A 19,410-nucleotide genomic window follows, 5' to 3' on the forward strand; every position below is an offset into this window, starting at 1 on the left:
TTTAATACTTACTTGGGTATGCCCAGATGAGGGTCCCTTGCTCACTTTGCCACTGGATTCAACTTAGCCTGGCTGATGAGGGGTGTTATCCCGAAACCGGTCCCAGGATGCTTGTTTCCGGTCCAGGGAAGACCTAGCTTGGCAGTTCGGGCTGGACTGTTCCCATGAGGCACAGGGTCAAGACTGATTTGCATATAGCTGGGTCTGAACTGGGTGGCAAGTGAGCTAAAGAACAATGATGGATTCAACCCAGATCTGTCACTGGAGTGAGTGTCTGAAAAGTTTCAGCGCTCTGTCCATCATCTCCTTGTGTTTGCTTTGTTCGTCCTAATTTGGCAGGGTATGCCCAGACGTGGGTCCCTTGCTCACTTTGCCACTGGATTCAAGCTAGCCTGGATGATGAGGGGTTTTACCCCAAAACCGGTCCCAAGATGCTTGTTTCCGGTCCAGGAAGACCAAGCTTGGCAGTTGGGGCTGGACTCTTCCCATGAGGCACAGGGTCAAGACTGATTTGCATTTAGCTGGGTCTGAACTGGGGTGGCGAAGTGAGCTAAAGAAAGATGATGGACTCAACCCAGATCTGTAACTGGGGGGGAGTGTCTGAAAAGTTTCAGCTCTCCGTCCATCATCTCCTTGTGTTTGCATGAAAAGACTTATCGACAATAACCGGGAAAATGCTGCGAAAATTTTAATACCTTCAAATTGGTGCATGGAGTATAACCGGTAGAACCAGGAAGGAGGCAATTTAATTTTATGGGCTGGGAAAAAAGGCTACATAATATACAGAGGGGTTCAAATTAAGTTGCTAGAATTTTGGGAACTGAAATATCTTAATATGGATTCACTGTGTAAAACCTAGTCGTAGTGGTTCTGAGATTCGGAGCTGGAGAATTTCTGCCCTAGTATCCCTGAATTTCGTACACGTTGGTACTGTGGGCAGGTAGCACTGGACCCCAGCGAGAAGAAAAAAGTTGAATCCTGATGTCCACTTTCTGTGCTTCAGATGCAAGAATCCGAGTGAAGATGACATGCATATGTATTATGTTTGCCTTATATTGATACCACATAGATGCCAGTTGTGCTGATCAGTTTGTAAGTTCACTGGGAAGGAGGTGATGATAACAAAAACATTGACTCTGTTTTTAGAATTACTAATGCTTTTAAATCATAGGATCTATCTGCATAGATGTTGGTGTTCCGTTTGGTGTTGGTGACTAAAGTGCAAGTACGTTTGGATTGAAGCAATATCCCCTTTTGATAACTGGATTCCCCATGCTTGACAAATGAAGCATGAATGAGGGCAGAGCTAAAATATTGACCTCTTTTCTGTCACAGTTGGTTCTCTCAACTACAGAGGTGTAAATGCCAACTTGGTAGTGTGTGCATGTTTGTATACACTCAGTGGTGATGTTGTTAATATTAAGTTGTGACTGTAGGAAAGTGCCCCTTTTTGAATGGTTACCCCCCAACTTTTTGCCTGATATATGATGCACTTTGACTAAGTGTGCCCTGCGTCCCTGCCAATCAGGTTCCAAGGGTCTATGCTCCTTCCCAATACTGTACCTTTGCTTTCACAATTGGCAGACCTCTGGCACATATATAAGTGTCTTGTAAAAGGTACCACTGGTACCAAAGGGCTTTGTGACCAGAGAGGGCCCCTGAAGGCTGCGGCATGCATTGTGCCATCCTCAGGGACCCCTAACCTCAATACACAAACACTCTCATTGCAGGCTGCGTGTTTTGATGTGGACAAAACTGAAGAGACGACATGGCACACACCCTAGTGTGCCATGCTCATGAACGCCACCTGTGGCATAGTTAAGTTGCCCTCTAAAAGGCCTCACAGCCCTAAGGCAGGGTGCACTATACCACAGGTGCGGGCATGAGCACTATGCCCCTACAGTGTCTTTGCCGGTCACCCACATTGTAAGTGCAGTGGAACCATATTAAGTAGATGGCCTGGGAGCTGGTCATTACGAACTCCACAGCTCCATGATGACTTTACTGAAAGCTAAACTTCTCAGCTCAATAACCCACCAAGATGCCAGTGTTGGATTTATTGAAAAATGCACTCAGAGGGCATCTTAAGAGATGCCCCTGAACAATGACCAACTCCCTCATGTCCAGCAGCTGGTCTGCATCAGCCTGCCACACACAGACATGTTTCTGACCCCCTGAGGAGAGAACCCTTGTGCTCCTGTGGGCCAGGAACAAAGCCTGCATGGGTGGAAGTGCTTCACACCTACCCCTTAGCAGGAACAGCATTCAGGGCGGTGAGCCTCAAAGTTTCCTGTCCTTTGTAATGCTAGCCAGGTCCTCTTCAGCCAGTGGAGTTACCCTCCCCATGACCAAGCCACAGTTTTGTTGATAAGGTTAGCAGGAAAATCAGTAGCCAGGAGATGCTTAGTGTCCCCTCATTGTCAGTACCACCCCTAAGGTGCCCTGGACCAAAGTGACCCCCTCCTTAGAAAACCCTCCATCTTGAATGGAAGGATTCTACTTAATCAGGTTAGGGGGATGCCCCCTCTTCAAAAGAAGGGAACATTCAAAGGGGTAGTCACCCTAAAGGCAAGTATCCCATTTGGCCACCAGCTGCCATAACCTGTAACGCCCCTCAATTCAGTATTTAGGTGCACCCCTGAACCTTGATCCTCAGATTCAATGGACCAAAAAAGAAGATGGACCAGGACCGCTGCTGGACCAGGAACTGAACCGCTGCAGACAGAACTTAGCAAGAACCCTGCCACCTGGAACCGGTTTGACAAGTGGACCTGCTGTCCTTCTAGAAACCCTGCATGTCCTCTTAGAAACCCTGGAGACCATTTAGCCTTCACCCAATATCCAAGAACCTCCCTTTGGGCTAGAGGCTCTAGTCCCCGGTGTCCGCTGGTACAGGAACCACAGCAGTTGAGGACTGACCCTTGTGTTGACACGAGTCACTGCTGCAAAAGAATCCCAAAGTCCGCAGTAGTAGAGGACCGGCATATGTCGACGCAACTCTGCCCTGCCAGATGAAAGCACCACAGCTGGACGGCTTTCACTACATAGAGGGATCCTCTCAGCCCAATGACCCAAGCTGTTCACAGCTCCATTCCTGAGAGCCCGTACCCTCCTGCAAGTAGCCCTGTCATTCTCTTCCTGCACCACCTGCACGACCACTGCCTCTCTGTGACGGTCTGACGTCAGCAGAACTCATCCATTCTCTTGCACAGCTCCATGACTGCGACTGCTGGATTGGCGATGCCTCCATTCGATCGGCAGTAACTTGCTGACGACGACCGCGACGGTAACAGAGTTGGCGGTGTACTCAATTCTATCCATCCTCATTGCCCTAATCTGACTGCGAGGGTAAATATCAGGGCCGGTATTGACTGCTGTGATGCAGATACCGAATCCCGTGCCTCTCTGAGGTATCTCCAGCCCCCATTGATCGACATTGGGTCCCAGTGACGTCTGCACCCGGCCCCCCAGTGCTGCTGGTGGTGCAGTACTTACCTTGAGCTAAACCTTGTCCAGTATTGATCTAAACCCCTGAAGACTAGGAGAGTAAGTTGAGTGCTTACCTGTTTTCCTTCCATAGAATTGCATTACATTCTATCTATTACATATAACTGTCTATCTTTTACAATTGCTATGTGCTACTGTTCTTGATTGACAATACCAAAGGATTTCTACTGCCTTGCAAACCAATTCCGACTTCATTTTTAAACGTTTTACTACTTTGAAAACTATTACCTACCTGCAACTGAGTACTTCTTTGTTTGAGAAATAAAATAACCAAATAATAACTTTTGATACCAAACAATTGTTCTGGATTCAGTCTTTGAGTGTGCAATCATTTCTTTCCTAAGTGTGTACAATAAATGCTTAACATAGCCCTCTGATAAGCCTAATTGCTCAACCACACTACCACAAATACAGGCTTTGGTATTATCTACTTTAACATCTGTAAGCCTCTGGGGATCCACTGGACTCTGTGAACACTATACCTTACTTTGGTATAGTATATACAGTGCCAACTTCCTACATTGGTGGATCAGCAGTGGGGTTTGTTTATGACTTTACATTGCTGGACTACTTAGTCAACACCTGATCACACGACTACAATCCAAAAATTGCCTTTAGATTCATTGTTTTGTTTTGTTTAATTTTTTTTCTAAATTTTTAAAAGTTTTGCTAGGGCCTTGGGTAAGTCTCTTTTAGTATTTTTTATATACAATTTAAAAGTTACTGTAGCTGGGGGAACATATCTAGAATTATTTTTTAGACCTATATAAAGTTCCCAACTATTAGTAAAGTATTAGATGCAGAGAACATGGTTGTGGAGCTCGGCCTGACCAGTTATTTCCATCTCAAGTTGGGAGAGCTAAGGTCTCTCTGTAAAATAAAAATAAAAAAAAAAACTGGTTCCCATTCTACTAAGACTAAGCTCCAGGAGCTCTTGGCAGTATATACAAAGGTACACCCTTCTGAAGAGGTAACCCCTCTGAAGTAGGGGAGAGTAGTGATGAGTAGAAGAACTCCTAAGCCCCTTACCTACATAGAAAAGATGTGGCCACTTTGCCCATCTTCCCAAAAGTAGTGGTTAGGGGACTGAGATCCTACACAGGTGGGACAGGCACCCTAATTAGCATTGAGAACAGCCTTAATGAAGAGGACATCCTTTTAGAAAAGTTGGCTAAAAGACTAGCCCTGGAGGATAGACTCCTGGCCTTAGAAAAAGAGAGAGCAGAATTGTGTCTATCACCCATAAATGGTAGTAGCAATATAATACCTAGGGACAGAGAGCATTCATATGACCCTAAAATCCCCAAAGGGATTGTCCCCAAACATGAGGACGGTCATGACATCACCAAATGTTTCACAGCCTTTGAGATGGCTTGTGGAATGAGAACGTGAAGAAGTCACACTGAGGAGCATTGCTTTGGGAACTGTTCACTGGTAACTGCAGGGGCAGACTCCTGGCCTGGGGCAGATGCTGATTACTATGTTCTCATGAAGCGCACCCTGATTAAGGGCTTTGGACTCACTACTGAGGAGTATAGAATTAGATTTAGCGGGCTCACAAAACCATCAGTCAATCCTGGGTTGACTTCATAGACTACTCAGTAATACACTAGATGGCTGGTTAACTGGAAGTGATGTGCATGACTATAATCTGTTTATGAATAAAAATATTTTAAGTAACTGCACTAATGAAAATTTGCATCAGTATCTGGTAGACCTGGGTTTAATTTCTCCCCAAGAATTGGGAAAGAAGGCAGACCACTGGGTCAAGACTAGGGTGATCAAGAGAACCACTGGGAGTGACCAAAAGAAAAGGGTTGCAAAACCTCCCCAGGGGAAAGGGGGTAATACCCCTAAGGATAAAAACCAAGAGTCTTCGAAAGTCCCCCAAAACCCTGCTCAGGAGGGTGGGGCCAAAACCTCTTCAACACACAACAGTGGGTATAAAGATCCCTTAAAGGCCTGGTGTCACAACTGTAAGAAGGTGGGACACCAAACTGGAGACACTGCCTGTCCTACCAAAAGTGCCCCTAGTACTCCTCCAGTTAAGACTGGTGTGGCAATTCTCCAGATGGGATCAAAAGTGTGCCAAGAGCAAAACAAGGTTCACGCTTTAAAAAGTGTCAGCGGTTCCCCTTGATTAATGGGACTAGAGTAGAATCCCTGAGGGATACAGGTGCCAGTGTCACCGTGGTCAATATCTGGCTGGAAAAACCTATCCAGTCACCAACACTGATAGTGCCACTGCAGATCATTCGATGACTATGGTGACATTAGATTGGGGAGGGGTTACTGACCTGAAACAGGTAGTGGTCTCTCCAAAACTTACAGTTGCCTGTCTGTTTGGAAATGATCTGGAGACCTCTGCATGGGCTGAAGTAGAGCTAAAAACCCATGCAGCCATGCTGGGAATCCCAGAGATAGTGCGTATAAAAACAAGAGCACAAAGCCTAGCACAGGGTGGAAAAGAAGTGTTGGAGCCTGGAAGAATGGCCCAACCTTCCAAGGAAAGGTAAGATGACTGGGGGACCAGCTTCTGAACAGCAAAAAGCTCAGTACCCCTCTCTCAGTGAGACCCTAAGAGGGAACTGAGCCCATGGAACTTGAACATTATCAGGTTGAGCTCCTGGGCCCAGGGGGACCCTCTAGGGAACAGCTGTGCCTTGGACAGAGGACCTGTCCAATTCTTGAGAGCCTGTGACAGCAAGCTACTGCGCAGGAACACGGAGTTGTCAGTGGGTCCCACAGGACCTATTGGGAGGAGGGACTCCTTTTATACTGACCCATGACATCCCCCTAGCTGAGCATCTTGGTCAGACAATGTCTTGGAGCAGGCCTGCTTGCCACTTCTACTGGCCAAATATGTCCCAGAAAGTAAAGCAGTTTGTCAGCTCCTATGTCACCTGTCAAGGCAGTGACAAAACAGGAGGATACGAAAAGGCCCCCTTAATCACACCACCAGTGGTTGGTGTTCACTTTGAAAGAGTAGGTGTGGACATAGTGGGTCCACTTGAACCTCCCACAGTATCAGGAAACAAATCCATACAGGTAGTAGTGGATCATGCTAACAGGTTTCCTGAGGCAATTCCCCTTAGGACTACTACAACCCCTGCAGTAGCCAAAGCCCTCAGTGGTATCCTTACCAGGGAAGGGTTCCCTAAAGAGGTGCTATTAGACCGGGGTTCCAAGTTCATGTCTGCATACCTGACACATGGAATAAGTGTTGAGTGAACTATAAGTTCACTACACATTATCACCCACAACCCATGGCCTTGTTGAAAGATTCCACACGACATTGAAAGGCATGATCATGGGACTCCTGAAAAAGTTCAAAAGGAGTTGGGATGTCCTACTGCCATGCCTGATTTTTGCCTACAGAGAGGTGTCTCAGAAGAGAGTAGGGGTTTCCCCCCCTTTGTACTTCTGTTTGGCCATCCTGTTAGGGGACCTCTTTGTCTTGCGAAGGAAGGCTGGGAAAAGCCTCTACAAGAGCCTAAGCAGGATATTGTGAACTATGTACTAGGCCTACATTCCAGAACTGCAGAGTACATGGAGAAAGCTTCTAAAATCTTGAGGCCAGCCAAGACCTCCAGAAGCATTGGTATGACCAAAATGTTGCACTGGTGGAGTTTCAACCATGGCAGAAGGTGTGGGTTTTGAAGCCTGTGACACAAAGGGCTCTCCAGGACAAATGGAGTGTCCCTTTCCTCGAAAAGAAAAGTGAGCTCACCTACTTGGTAGACCTGGGCACTAGCAGGACACCCAAAAGGGTGATCCATGTGAACCGCCTTAAACTTTTCTGTGACAGGACTGATGTAACCATGCTGATGGTCACTTATGAGGATTAGGAGACAGAGAGCGAACCTCTCCCTGATCTCCTCCCTTACAGTCCCAAAGATGGGTCAGGAGATGGAGTTGTCTACTCAGCCTCCCTCTCTGCCCAACAGCAGGCTGACTGCAGGCAAGTCCTGCAGCAGTATGCTTAGCTCTTCTCCTTAACCCTTAATAAAGCACTGGTGTACCCATAATATGGAAACTGGAAACAGCGTGCCTGTCAAAACCAAGATCTATCGGCAGTCTGACCATGTTAAAGAGAGCATCAAAGCTGAAATAAGCAAGATGCTAGAGTTAGCGGTTATTGAACCCTCTGAGAGTCCCCGGGCCAGCCCAGTGATCTTAGTCCCCAAACCTCACCCACAGGGTGGAAGGAGAGAAATGAGGTTCTGTGTGGACTACACAGGTCTCAATGCTGTCACTAAGACAGATGTTCACCCTATACCCAGGATTGATGAGCTGATAGACAAAGTGGGGGCAGCTAAATTTCTCAGCACCTATGACTTAACTGCCGGGTGTACTGGCAGATTGGCATGGCCCCAGGAGCCAAAGAAAAGACAGTATTCTCCACACCTGATGGACATTATCAGTGTATTGTTATGCCCTTTGATTTAAAGAATGCCCCTGCCACCTTTGGAAGGTTGGTAAATCAAGTCCTAGCTGGGTTGGAGAACTTTAGTGCGGCATATCTTGACGATATTGCTGTCCTCAGCTCCTCCTGGCAGGATCACCTGGTTCACCTGGAAAGGTTTAACAGGCCCTGCAATCTGTGGGCCTAACTATCAGGGCATCCAAGTGCCAGTTAGGGCTGGGAACTTGGGCCACCTTGTAGGTGGAGGCCAAGTGCAACCCTTACAAACCAAGATTCAGACAATTCTGGACTAGGAAGCTCTAACCACCCAGACCCAAGTTAGGCATTCCTTAGCTTGACTGGGTATTACAGCAGGTTTGTGAAGGGGTGTGGATCCATTGTGACGCTCCTCACAGAACCAAGGTGGGTCCTGACACAATTAGAAAAGCACTAAAAGCAGTTATCAGGACAACAACAACCTTTGGGCTAGGTACCTCTCAAAGGCGAATATATGACATTACAATGCAAACAATTACAACGCATGCTTTTACAGTGCAGTTTTTACATCGCAACTACCATTACATGATTTTACAACGCATGCCATTACAACGCATTTTTAAAAACTACCATTACAACGCATACCATTACAATGCATACCATTACAACGCATACCGTTACAACACATAGTACTTTTAGGGCAACAGTAGGGAAAGTGTTGGCTAGTGTAGGGGTAAAAATTATTATTCTCATCTACCTCAAAACCCATACCCACCCTAAAACTAAAAAATCTCCATCACTTACCTTATAATGCGTTGTATTGGCATGCGTTGTAATGGTATGCGTTGTAATCTCACGCGTTGTCATGACATGGGTTGTAATGTCATACGTTGTAATTGCATGCGATGTAAAGGCAGTTGCGTTGTAACAGATGCGTTGTAAAAGCAGTGCGATGCAATGACTGCGTTGTAATGGATGTTTCCCCTCAAAGACATATGAGACACTGGCCTGTCCCCCAGACACCATAACTGATGCATCTTTAACAATGGCCTGCCTGAACAGCTTGCTAAAGAAACAGGGCAAACGCATCTCAAGGCTACTGGACCTTGAACGAATAAGGCACATCTCTGGCGCAGAGGGCCTCGCCTACTCACACAAAATTACAGTAAGTCAACCATATATGAAAGCAGGGCTGGGAAGGACAGCCCTACAGAACATACTGAGAACTAGGCTCCTTACACTGCCAATATGGGACTACAGGACCCACTGGAAACATAGACTGCCTGGAAATAAGGGATGTCGCCTGTGTCACTATCACACAGAATCACTAAGCACATCATCTGCTGCTGACCAGTTCTGCTGGGACAAAGGCGATTATATTTAAGATCACTGTTTCTGCAAAATGGCGTGGGAACTTGCAAAGAGGCCCTAACACTTATTTTTACCATCACGGCACAGACGGCCCTTGCATGAATCGGAGAATTCTACGCAGAAGCAGCAAGGACTTTAAGAACAACCCAAGTAACGGAGACAGAAGTCTGCAACTTACAAGCTGCCAATCGTCAACTGCCGCAGTAACACCTTTTGGAGGAGCATCCCATACGAACTGGCTATAATGTTCTCACTCAGCCACCGCGCACTTTTGATCTATAATGTGCACACTGGTATACGTGAAGGCCGCACCATTCTAGGGGCCAACACACGGTTTTGATTTTCCATCTAGCACCCTATTTATTTCTGGCATAATCTTCTGGTGGGGCCCTTCGCACCTTCATGCGCCATACAGACCCACCACACCTTATATAGCATGCAATCGATGGTTCTAATATCAGACTTTTATTGACCTGGGCGGAGTATCGTTTTCTATCTGCCACAAAAGTCGTACTAATGTTGACACACGCCCACGCAAAACGTAACCCCATGCATGCTTGCACAATACAATATTGCACGCCCGCGCACTTCACAGCTTTGGCCTTGCATAGTGTCGCCTCACCCTGTACTAGCTATATAAATCACTGTTGACTTCACATCTTGGGTTTACCCTGCTTTCCGATAAATGCTGCTACACCACAAACTTTTATACGGCTTCATTTTACGGCACAATTTATATTGTCCTTTAATATTTTTTATATTCAGTGACCTTTTATGCTATTGCTTTTGTAAAAGATTTTAGATAATCATACAATAAAGATTTACGTACTCACTCCTCACAGAACTTACCTCCAAGAATATGCCCAAGAAAGTTAGCTGGAGAGTTATTTGTCAAAAGGCTTTTGACACCCTGAAAGAGGCAATGTGATCAGCACCAATTCTCAAAGCTCCAGATTACTCCAAGTGGTTCATTGTGTAAACCGATGCTCTGAGCTAGGCATAGGAGCGGTCCTATCCCACCCAAACGATGATGGCCAAGACCAGTCTGTTGCTTTCATTAGCAGGAGGTTACTCCCCAGGGAACTGCTTTGGAGTGCCATTGAAAGGAAGGCCGTTGCTGTGGTTTGGTCCCTGAAGAATTTGAGACCATACCTGTTTGGTACTCACTTCCTGATTCAAACTGACCACAGACCTCGCAGATGGTTTATGCAGATGAAAGGTGAGAACCCAAAACTTTTGAGGTGGTCCATCTCCCCTGAAGGCTGCAGCATGTGTTGTGCCACCCTCAGGGACCCCTCACCTCAACACACACACACTGCCATTTCAGGCTGCGTGTTTTGGCGCAGACAAAACTAAAGAGACAACATGGCACACAACCCTGTGTGCCATGCCCACGATATTGAATACATGGGCTGGTAGTTTGTCATTACGAACTCCACAGCTCAATGAAGACTGTACTGAAAGCTAAGAAGTTTGGTACCAAACTTGTCAGCTCAATAAACCAAACCTGATGCAGGTGTTGGGTTTGATGAACAATGCACTCAAAGGACATCTTAGAGATGCCCCCTGAACAACAACCAACTCCCTTGTGTCCAGCTGACTAGTCTGCACCAGCCTACCACACACAGACATGTTGCTGAACCCCTCAGGAGCAAAGCCTGCTTGGGTGGAAGTGCTTCACACTTACCCCTTAGCAGGAACATCATTCAGGTTAGTGAGCCTCAAAGTTTCCTGTCCTTTGTAATGCTAGCCAGTTACTCTCCAGCCAGTGGGATTACCCTCCCCCATGACCAAGCCCCACTTTTGCTGGCAAGGTCGGCAGGAAAATCAGTAGTCAGGAGAGGCATATCCCCTCACTGCCAGAACCACCAATAAGGTGCCCTAGACCGTCATGACCCACTCCTTAGAAAATCCTCCATCTTGAATGGAAGGATTCTACCCAATCAGTTTAGGGGGATGGCCCCTCCCCAAAGGGAGGGAACATTCAAAGTGTGTAGTCACCCTAAAGGCAGGTAGCCCATTGGTTACCAGCTGCCAATACATTTAATGCCCCTTAATTCAGTATTTAGGTGCACCCCTGAACCTTGATCCTCAGATTCGATGGATCAAAGAAGAAGATGGTCCAGGACCGCTGCCGGAACAGGAGCTGAACAGCTGCAGACAAAACTCTGCAAGAACCACGCCACCTACAACCGGTTTGACAATTGGACCTGCTGTCTTTCCAGAAACCATGCAAGTCCTCCTAGAAATCCCGAAGACCTTTCAGCCTTTACCCAATTGCCAAGAAGCTCCATTTGGGCTAGAGGCTCTAGTCCCTGAGGTCCGCCAGTACAGGAACTGCAGCAGTTGAGGACCTGCCCTTGTGTTGTCTCGACTCACTGCTGCAAAAGATCCCAAAAGACCACAGTGTTAGAGGACAGGCACTTATGTCGATGCGACTGCCCTGCCAAAAGAAAGCACTGCAGCTGGATTGCTTCCACGACGTACATGGATCCTCTCAGCCCAACGACCCAAGCTGTTCACAGCACCGTTCCCGAGAGCCCAAACCTCCTGCAAGAGGCCCTGTCGGCCTCCTCCTGCAACGACTCCACGACCAATGCCGCTCCGTGTCGGTCCGTCGTCGGCGAAACTCCTTCATTCACCTGCACATCTCCATCCCCATGACCGTGACTGCTGAATTGGCGGTGCCTTCATTTGATCTATAGTAACTTGCTGACGACGACCGCGATGGTAAATGAGTTGGCGGTCTACTGAATCCTATCTATACTCATTGCTGTCCATTAACCACGAGGGTAAATATCAGTGATGGTATCGACTAGCGCTGCGTAAATACCAAATCGAATGCCTCTCTGAGGTGCCTTCAGCCCCTATTGTTCGGCATTGGGTTCAGTGACCTCTGAACCCAGCCACCCCAGTGCCGCTGGTGGTGCAGTACTTACCTTGAACTTAACCTTGTCCAGTATCGATCTAAACCCCTGAAGACTGGGAGAGTAAGTCGAGTGCTTAATTGCTAATACCTTGCTAACCTTGTTTTCCTTCCATAGGAGTGGATTACATTCTATCTATTGCATACGACTGTCTATCTTTTACAATTGCTAAGTGCTACTGTTTATGATTGACAATACAAAAGTATGTCTAAAACTGTAAAGCATTTGTACTGCCTTGCAAATCAATTCAGACTGCAATTTTCAAAGTATTACTACTTTGAAAATGGTTACCTACCTGCAACTGAGTACTTCTTGTTTCGAGAAATAAAAATAACTTTTGATACCAAATAATTGGTCTGGAATCAGTCTTTGAGTGTGGGCAATCATCTCTTGCCTGAGTGTGTACAATAAATACTTAGCACAGCCCTCTTATAAGCCTAATTGCTCGACCACACTACCACAAATAAAGCCTTTGATATTATCTACTTTAGCCTCTGTGAGCCTCTGGGCATCCACTCGACTCTGTTCACACTATACCTTACTTTGGTATAGTATATACAGAGCCAGCTTCCTACAGAGACTAAAAAAGGAAATTGATTTTTCAGTTTCCACCTAGGGTGTTGTTTAATTATTCTAATCAAAATGTGGCAGACACTTGGTGCTTCTAGCTCAGGGTTTTCATTTCAGACTTCATGTACACTGGGTAAGAGATGTCAAAGTTATTGTGGATAATCTTAAAATAGTGTTTCATATTTTAAGTCCTGTAGGAATCTTTATTCCCTGCTACAATATAACCTTGCTTTTAACTGATCTTTTATCTTTATCTTTCATTATTCTTTTTGTGAATATGGTCTTTTCTTCATGTAGTGACTTTTTAAACCAACACGACAAAAATTGTCGCTCAACTATTTGTATCTTCTTGTTCTGCACCATATAGAGTGTACCCTACATCTGCTTTATCATATTTGGTTATAATGTTTATATTTTGATGGTCTTTGATGTTATTTATCAATTCTTTACAAAAAAGTTGTCTTCGACGAAACACGTGTCGGCTGTGTCTTCAACAGTACAAACTGTGGGCCCGATTCACAGAATTAACTTAAGACAAAATCCTAAACTTACTACTTTTGGTATTCACAGAATGCACTTACTACTTTTGGTATTCACAGAATGCACTTACTACTTTTGGTATTCACAGAATGGATTTACGACTACTAACTTTACGTCCGCACTCAGGCCGGAAATTCCGGCCCGGAGGCGGAGCTTCCGGCCCAGAGGCGGAGCTTCCGGCCCAAAGGTGGAGATTTCGGCCATGGCTAAGTCTCTGCCACTGGCCGGAATCCCCACCTCCGGGCCGGAAGTTCTGCCTCCGGGCCGGAAGCTCCGCCTCCGGGCCGGAATTTCCAGCCTGAGTGCGGACGTAAAGTTAGTAGTCGTAAATCCATTCTGTGAATACCAAAAGTAGTAAGTGCATTCTGTGAATGCCAAAAGTAGTAAGTGCATTCTGTGAATACCAAAAGTAGTAAGTTTAAGATTTTGTCTTAAGTTAATTCTGTGAATCGGGCCCTGTGTCTATACCACGCATGGCTGTGTTTAAAACCATACAGGTTATGCCATACCACACATCATAATTTCCAACCTTTGACCAATTCAATTATGAGTTTCCATCTGCCTTTGTCTCAAGCTATTATGTGTTATGTGTTTTACCACATTGTGTTGAATTACTTTTAATTTCTTTTATGTGGAATGTTCATTAAATATTGTTCTTTAGTTACATACTTAAAATTCTGGTATACATTTTTTTAAGACCTCTTTAGAAGGTGTGCGCCGGATTCTTTTAATCATTTAGTCGAGTGTGACTCTTTACAGTCTGTGCTTCCCGTTATAAGGCAGCATTTGTGCAATCTGCGCAGCACCCTTGTTCCAACTAAACTGTGTCATTAAGTCAACTTTTGTTCACCGTTATATTGAGCCTACACCTTATTTTGGGTTGTGGTGTTGGCTGATCCACAGCTAACATTTGTAAAGTTTAAAGAGACTAATACCGACAGGAAGGGAGTTCCAGAGCTTTGGGGTTTGTGCAGAAACTGATTCTCCGCTGTGGCAATGCTTTCTGAATAGTACTATCAGGAGAGGTGCAGTTGGGATCTGTGATTCCATTTGAACATGTGTGAAATGATTTTGCATTGCTAAAAAATCAGCTCAGTGTATGACAATAAGTGCCTCCAAAGAGAGGCACCTGGCAATGCAGTACAATATAGAGCTTGAAAGACTTAAGTTCGGAGCTGGAGTAGAAATCTGACAAGTGAGTTCTGTATCCGTTGAAATCTACAAGGACAAAAACTGAGAACTCAATACAATTTCTATTGACATGACCCAGGTGGGACATCATCAGTACAATGGCAGCCTATAGCAGATGAGGGCACCCCATAAAAAAGAAGATACATAACAAGATTCTGAGCGTACTCAAGGAGGACATAGGTACTTTATTGTTTTATATACTGAGGGAGACATGTAATTTGGAGCGCAAGTTAGTTACAAGGGCCAGGTTAGTCTTTCTGAAGAGTTACCTTCTCAAGTCTGGAGCAAATTTAAACTGCAAGTAAATTTGACGCAGGCAACTCAAGAACATTACAGGGCAAGATCCTTAAATTCTGGGCAAAAGCTCCTTGAGGCAAAGAATAAAATGAAAGATTTCTACTATGATCTGGGTAATATTAATAGCAATCTCTATGCCCAGAAGATATATGAGGAGAGCGAATATACAGGTAAACTTTTAGCCTGGCAAGCCAAAGAAAATCAAGCACGCAATAGGATTGAGAGATTAATTTACCCTGCCACTAATGTTCAGGCAAAAACCACAGCTTCCATTGGTGAGATTTTTTTAAACCATTATAAGGAAGTGTACCAAGCTACTGAACCGGCTACACGTGAAACTATTTCTGTGTTTTTAGAGTCACTTGCAATACCCAAGTTAGCCCACGAGGATAAAAAAGTTTTGATCAAGGACTTTACAATGCCAGAACAAGATGAGGTAATTTCTTCCTTACCCAATGGTAAGGCAAACGGGGACGATGGGCTTCCAGTGAAATTTTTTTAAAAATTTGAGGGGTCTTTGCGTAAAGAATTCCTCCTTTTGGTTAATTATCTAATAAAAGGGGGACCTCCACCAGAAAGTTTCCATTCAGCGGTGGTGGTTAGTATTTTAAAAAAAGGAAAGGACAAGGAAAATTCAAACTCGTATAGGCCCATAAGTCTTTTAAATACTGATTATAAAATCTTTACGAAACTTTTAACGAACCGGTAAAAATAAAATAATAGGGCCTCTTATAGGCCCGGACCAGTGTGGTTTTATACCAGGAAGGCACCTCCATACAAATACAATATTTTTACTTGAGGCACTGGACTATTTCAACATCAACAAGGTGAAAGCACAAATTTGGCTCCTTGATGCTGAAAAAGCTTTCGACCTGGTATCTTGGGACTGTCTTTTTGCTATTTTGCACAGTTTCGATTTCCCGCAGGCTTTTATCTTTCTTTTAAAACAACTTTATACCGACTCTAGGGCACATATCATTATTAATAATTGCAATGTCGGGACATGTCATCTTAGTAGAGGTACACGGCAAGGATGTTCTCTGTCGCCAATTTTATTTGCTCTTTTTATTGAACCTCTAGCCATTGCAATTAGGGGCATATCGTCCGATACAGTACCAGTAGCCGGAATGACAAATATTAAACTTTATGCCGATGACATTGCCCTTTTTTTAGATTCTAAGCCTGAAAGCCAAGCAAAAAAATTTTACATCTTTTTTGATTTTCAAAAATTGGGAGGTTATAAGATAAAATGCCAATAAGACGGAAATAATTTTAGTTAATTGCACCGTAGACACTTTATTGCCGGAATTTAGGCAGAATTACAACTTATGTCCAAAGAGATACTTGGGAATATTTATCTCGGATAACTTGGAAGATTTATATTCATTAAATTATACACCTCTGTTAAAAAAAGTTGGGTCTCACCTTGATCGTTGGAATTTACTGCCACTTTCTATAATGGGTCGGGTTGCTTTAATACGTATGTCAGTTTTACCTCTTTTTAACTTTCTTTTTAACGCTGCCCCTTGCCCAATCCAGGTTTCTTATTTTAAAAAAGTGGATGCTTTGTTTTCCTCTTTTCTCTGGACTAAAAAAATTCCAAGATTAGCGCTCAGCACTTTATATCTTCCAACAGCGCAAGGAGGATTGTCTCTCCCAAATATTAGAGAATATTATTTTGCTACTTTTGCACACTATAGTTTTAGATTTTTTTTTTTAAATGACTATGTGGCAGATAATTTTTTTATGAAGAGGATACTGCTGGAATCTAAAATAACGGATCCTGTCAGAATTACGAAATATCCCAAGAAAGTCCGCTATAAGTTTCTCCAATGGCTATTTAAAATTAAAACTCAGCTCCTGACATTTTATGGTATTTTTAACTTAAGCAGCTCAACTGAGCTAATTAATTTTAGTTTTGGCGAAGGGGGCTGCTTGGATATTAACACAGCAAGACTTTGGACTGAGAATGGCTTCGAGATAATAGAGGACTTCCTCGTGGGAAATAGATGGAAATCTCTGGGAAGAAGTCTCTAGACAGATCCACCACTCGAGCACAATCTTGCAATGGTCTTATTTTATGCTACATGCGGAGCTTAGACAATGTGGTATAGTTAATTTATTTCATAAAAGAGATGTTTCAACAGCATTAAATAATCCCTCACTAAAGAAAATTAGTACGTGGATTAAACTACTAAAAGAGGATAATGCAACTGAGGTATTCACTAAGGCCAGAGATAGGTGGAAAAAGAGGGAAGACATTGAAATTAGCAAATCAACATGGGATAAAATTAAAAAATTTAATAAAATAATCTTCCGCGGTGCGAATTTTCAACGCAAGCAATTCTATAGTAAATGGCTTATTTATAGAACTCCCTCATTTCTTCACAATGTCTACCCTCTGGTTGAAGATAAGTGCTTCCGATGCGTAGAGAAGGGCACCTGGAGTCACATCATTTGGGATTGTCCAAAAATAATGGAATTCTGGAAAGAAATAGGAAACTATCTTTGTATTACGATCAAAGCCAATATCCTGCTTGATATATCAATCGCAGTTTTAGGCTGCTCTTCGAGCCCTACTCCACACGATGAGGCCTTGTTTATAGCATCTTTAATAGCTAGATCCCTAATCCTACAATCTTGGAAATCAGAGAAAGCTCCAACTTTTCAAGCATGGAAGGCAAAATTACTTCGGATCCAGGGTAGGGAAAGAAAATATGCATTAAGAGCAGGAGCCCTTAGGAATTACCATAAGCATTGGAGCGTGTTTGATATTTAGGCGGATTGACATTTTTTGTTATGAGAATGATACTTTGTACATTATATGTTCAGACAGGTTTTATAAGCTATACGAGGTGGAATCTACAGCAGAATCCGTTTTTTAGAATATTATCTGTGTTTTTCTATACTCTTGTTTCACTATGCACTTTATCCACTAAAATGGCTGCTAATGTTTAATGAATTGTTTATGTCGTATCTACATCGCTGCTATGGTACAATGAATTGTTTATATCGTGCGTATGCATATTCATTGCATTCTTAAATTCTGATGCTAAAATTCTACGACCGATGAGTATTTTTCTATATACTTATTTCACTATGCACTTTATTCACTAAAATGGCTGCTAATGTTTAATGAATTGTTTATGTTGTATATACATCGCTGCTATGGTACAATGAATTGTTTATATTATGCGTATGCATATCCATTGCATTCTTAAATTTTGATGTTAAATTCTACGGCCGATGAGCCTTGAAATGTTCATTTTGTGTCTATGAACTCTCAATTAAAAAAATTTAAAAAAATAATAAAAAAATTCTGGAGCAAAGAGTTCCACTTGTGTTGGAGGAAGAAGCTTTCAATAGGAAGGTCAGGTCGAGGATCATGGACGGTCATTGCTGTAGCATGAAGATCCAGTCATCGCTGGAGCTTTGTGTTGGTAGATTGTTGTGGACGATCGCTACCTGCGCCAAGTGCAGCTCTCTTGTGGATGATCGCTGTTGCCACAAAGAGAAGGTACTGCTGGAGGTTTGCGTTGGTGGTTGTCATGGGCGGTCAATTTCTTGGCACAAAGAGTCCACTTTGCGGTCGCAAGGAGCCTAAACTTTAGGATTTTCATCTTTGCTTAGGAAGGAGTCCTCACTGTTGTCAGACAAGGGTCCAGGGCCTGGGGCCATCTCTTGGAGATCAGGACTCACTCACGCAGAGGTCAGGAGCAGGGCTCGGGAAGGTCCCAGCAGGTTCCCGTTGGTGCTGGGCAGTTGCAGGGAGGCCACTGGACACTTGTTGTGTCCCTGTAGCTAACACAGGAGGTCAGCCAACTGACCCTTGGAGTCACTGTGGGTAGCCTGGGATCAAAGCACGCAGGTTCCATCTTCCTTCTTCAGATAGCAAGGCAGTCCTTCCAGTAGCAGGGCAGTCCTTCTGGCAGCAGGGCAGTCCTTCTGAATCTCCCACAGGTCCACAAGTGGTCTGAAGAGTGGTTCTGAAGGATCTATCTTTGTACGTCGTGCCAGCCTTTGTGTGGATGAATTACCTGACCCACCCCAAAATTTACTTTGGTCAGTTTTTGCCCTTCCTTTGGGTTTGGCTCCAAACTGTCTAGGGCAGGCCTGGCATCATGTTCCTTTCCGTGTGTTTCAGGCAGGGCCCTTTGAAATGTAAGCAGGGTAGGGGGCAGCTCGTCCCCAGCAATCCTATCAGAAATACCCTCTCCCCTCACATCTAGGCTTCCTTTATCTCACTGTCTGGAAGCAATATACAATCCTCAACTGCAGGGTCATTCACAGTCATGTGACCCAGGAAACTCGCAGAAAGGCACCGTTGGTTTGGGATGAAGAATTCCAATTTTCTAAAAGTGCAGTTTTTAGAACTGCAACTTAAAATCTGACTTCACTATTAAAGATGATTTTAAATTATAATTAATTTGAGTGTAAACAGTATATCTCTATTAGCTCCCAATACAAAGTTGGCACCTATTAAATGTAATAAGGTAACCCAGTGTTAGTCCATAGGAGAGATAGGCCTTACAACAGTGAAAAATTACTTAAGGCGTTTTATACTGTCAGGACATGTAAATCTTAAACACACATTTCTTAACTAAA

General features: G+C 44.1%; 1 protein-coding gene across 2 annotated transcripts in view; it reads left to right on the forward strand.

The window, feature by feature from the left end:
- Nucleotides 1–19,410, forward strand: part of LOC146822744 (cytochrome c oxidase subunit 4 isoform 1, mitochondrial-like) — a 342,020-nt gene that overhangs the window by 18,488 nt on the left and 304,122 nt on the right. The window lies entirely within an intron of this gene.

The sequence above is a fragment of the Triturus cristatus genome, chromosome 5_2 (assembly GCF_964204655.1).
Source record: "Triturus cristatus chromosome 5_2, aTriCri1.1, whole genome shotgun sequence".
NCBI lineage: Eukaryota > Metazoa > Chordata > Amphibia > Caudata > Salamandridae > Triturus > Triturus cristatus.